At 38.7% G+C, this 3,740-nt stretch overlaps 1 protein-coding gene across 1 annotated transcript in view; it reads left to right on the plus strand.

Moving 5' to 3' along the window:
• Positions 1–3,740, plus strand: part of lrp8 (low density lipoprotein receptor-related protein 8, apolipoprotein e receptor) — a 208,051-nt gene that overhangs the window by 96,637 nt on the left and 107,674 nt on the right. The window lies entirely within an intron of this gene.

A 3,740-nucleotide genomic window follows, 5' to 3' on the forward strand; every position in this document is an offset into this window, starting at 1 on the left:
TTAAATGTGTGTGTGTGTGTGTGTGTGTGTGTGTGTGTGTGTGCAGTGGCTTCCAAAAACTATTTGGACACTTAAGTCACACTAAACAATTTATGAATGTAATTGCATTAGCAATTACTAACATATTTTACTATCACTTCTAACCAGCTGATTCCATGGTCATTTTAGTGGAAGTAATAGTCAGTTCCCCTCAATTTCACACAGGTGCCTCTAGTGATTCTGTGTCCCATTCAACTCAGAAAATCAGAATGTGCAACTTCCTGCCTGGAAAAGTGCAACAGAGCACCACTCAAATTCAGACTTCCAACTTGGAAATGTGTACAGTTATCTAATGCATAGAAATGTATATAATTTTAAGCATGCCCAGTTACTTTTTTGGGCCATATACATTTATGAAATGTGTGTTTTTGGCCATGTGTATATGTATCTGTGCCTGTGTGTGTGTGTGTGTGTGTGTGTGTGTGTGTGTTAGAGAAGAAGAGTTGTGAACCTCAGAGGGAGCCTGTGCTATCACACCTCTCCTACTCGCAGTCTGTCAATATATCAGTCTCAAACTCCGTGAACTCATCTCACACACAGAAACTACTCTGCGCATGTGTGTGAGTGTGTGTCAGAGAGAACGATAATACACACAGAGCATGAAGGAATTTAAAAGCGGACTGATTCTTGTAGTTTTTTCTGGGTTGTAGCTTCGCTCCCGCTGTGTGTAACCAGTCTCCCCACCGAGCTGGCCCGAGTGTTTTTATTTCTCTCCTCTTCTGCATCACGCCATCCTTCCGTCACACTCATCCCTTGCTTCAGAGCCAAGCCACATTTCCACTCTATCTCTCTCTTTTCATCTCCCTCTGTATTCCTCTCTCTCAGGGACAAATTCACTAAACAGTCGTGCCATTTTTGCATCCGGTATTTCAAGGCAAAAACCAGCTTCTAACGAATCACAATCAGGTCTAACCATTTTGATTCTTTTTTTGCACAAACACCTCCTTTCTATCTGAATTCAGAACCGATTTGGTGAACGCTAGTGAATTGGGCGCTAAAACAACACAGACAGTGTTCGCAAATAAATGGTGCTGTCAGTGGACACAGTTCAATCTTAGTGAATTCTCCTCTCTGTCTCGCTCTTTCTCTTTTTACTTTTAGACATAGAGACGATAGCATCTTCATTTTGAGGGTGTTTGTCATGGTTGTGGGTTCGAGTCGTGGTGACACTACATTGCTCATTGCTTAGATTAGCTGTGTAATTGTTCTACCAGACAGCAAGCAATTTGTATGGTGACTCATCCTCTCTCTCTCTTTCTCTCTTTCTCTCTTTTCTCTCGTCCTCTCAATCTCCACGCGTCCTCAAGCTGCGTTTAAAGCATGTTATGATAGTTACAGTCTTGACAGGCTCATTAAAGCCTCATATTCTCAAAAAAATCTTTTAAAGGTATAGTTCACCCTAAAATTGCAAATTATTTTTCATCATTTGCTCACCCCCATGTTGTTTCAAACCCGTCTTCTGTGGTACACAAAAGGATTATTCTGAAGGCTTTGCTGGCTGCATTTTCCGTGCAATTACAATGAATGAGGACTGAAGGTCGCAAGAAAAAAAGTAAAGTAAAGGTGTGCTGTATTACAACTATCCGAAGTCATTGATGGCTCTGAAAAAGAACCAGGCCAAAATTATTGTTATTATTCACTTCTTGTTTATCACGTGGACCTAGGGTATTTTTGTAATAGCTAATTTGACCACTGCCATGTGCTGTATGGTAATTGTTGTGCCTCACAATAATGTGCATGTATTTTAAAATTAAATTTTTTTATTTATTTTATTTCCTCTTTAATTTCTTTCTTTTATTTCCAAAGTTTTATTTCTGAGGAGCCTTGCAAATTTATTTTTACAGTCATCCCCATGAGAAACAATTACAGTTTGAATAGGGTTGTAGTTTCAAGAATCATATGAGTCCAGTTTGTAAATTAATCAGTTTTGTGAACTGGATCAGCTGATTCATTGAAGATCAAGATCCAACTCAACTTAAATTTCTGTCTTATACAAAACAGTTTCTTAAAACTATCATATGACTTTAGAAATATAGAACGAGTTTGTGCCTGGTGTCCTTTTTGAAGCTTCAGTCTGAAAAAACTTTTTTTTCTTTTTTTTTCTCCACTGAACAAAAAAATGAGAGTGGGTAAATAATGACCAAATTTTCATTTTTGGTTAAACTACCATATGTGACCCTGGGCCACAAAAGCAGTCTTAAGTCGCAAGAGTATATTTGTAGCAATAGCCAACAATACATTGTATGGGTCAAAATTATAGATTTCTTTTTTGTCAAAAATCATTAGTATATTAAGTAAAGATCATGTTCCATGAATATATTTTGTAAATGTCCTACTGTAAATATATTAAAACTTAATTTTTGATTAGTAATATGCATTGCTACGAACTTCATTTGGACAACTTTATAGGCGATTTTCTTAGTATTTAGATTTTTTTTGCACCCTCGGATTCCAGATTTTCAAATAGTTGTATCTCGGCCAAATTTTATCCTATCCTATCAAACCATACATCAATGGAAAGCTTTATTTATTCAGCTTTCAGATGGTGTATAAATCTCCATTTTTAAAAAATGTACCCTTATGACTGGTTTTGTGGTCCAGGGTCACAAATGACCTGCACAGAGTCCTGATCTAAGCTCGATTGAAAATCTCTGGAAAATCCTTGGCGACAAAGTTATGGCTAAGAAACCCACTACAATTACCGAACTATGGAAGAGAGTGAAAGAAGAATGGACCAAGATCACACCAGTGCAGTCTGAGAAACTAGTGATGTCCTGCGGCCGCAGATGTGCTGAAGTCATTCAAAGCAAGGGCCTCTACAATTCCTTCTAATTTCTGACAGTTGTAACCCTCCAAACTTTTAGTTGTAATCTTCTTTCGTGCTGACCCTGGACCACAAAACCAGTTGTGACGAGTGGGGGGCGGGGCCGAGAGCCGTGGGAACGGAGCGACACCTGCACCACTCACCACTTCCGGAGCTCCTCCGTGGGACTCGAGACCGGTGAGTGGTGCAGGCGACAAAGTTATGGCTAAGAAACCCACTACAATTACCGAACTATGGAAAAGAGTGAAAGAAGAATGGACCAAGATCACACCAGTGCAGTCTGAGAAACTAGTGATGTCCTGCGGCCGCAGATGTGCTGAAGTCATTCAAAGTAAGGGCTTCTATACTTCCTACTAATTTCTGACAGCTGTAATACTCCAAAATTGTAGTTGTAATCTTCTTTCCTATGAAAATCAGTCCTCGACTTGAGGTGGGATGCAGGGGGATGGCATTCCTCTTGTTGAAAAAAATGACAAAAAGCATCCCCTCTGTAAAACCACCATCCCCCTTACCATCCCCTTTAGATTAATAATGTTGTGTATTATGTAAAACGTATCATTCAAATGAAATGTTAAAGTTCTCTGCGTATGATAATTTACGAACTAAATAACGGCCATTGGCCCATCAGAACTCCACACTGCGCATAAGTTTACGCATGTTTTCATCATTTTTTGTGCAAAATGGATCAAGTGAAACTTTTTAAGTTCTTAAAAAAAGAAGACAACAGAAAGTATGATATTTCCTTGATTAGAATTTAATTGTGCTGTATGTATAACTTTGAGGGACGGACAGACAATACTGAAAGATGGCAAAACCAGCCAGGGTGCCAGCATAAAAACACATTCAGGAAAATAACGTTTAATTAACATTATTAAAA

The sequence above is a fragment of the Sinocyclocheilus anshuiensis genome, unplaced genomic scaffold, assembly GCF_001515605.1.
Source record: "Sinocyclocheilus anshuiensis isolate Anshui unplaced genomic scaffold, SAMN03320099.WGS_v1.1 scaffold70, whole genome shotgun sequence".
Taxonomy (NCBI): Eukaryota; Metazoa; Chordata; class Actinopteri; order Cypriniformes; family Cyprinidae; genus Sinocyclocheilus; species Sinocyclocheilus anshuiensis.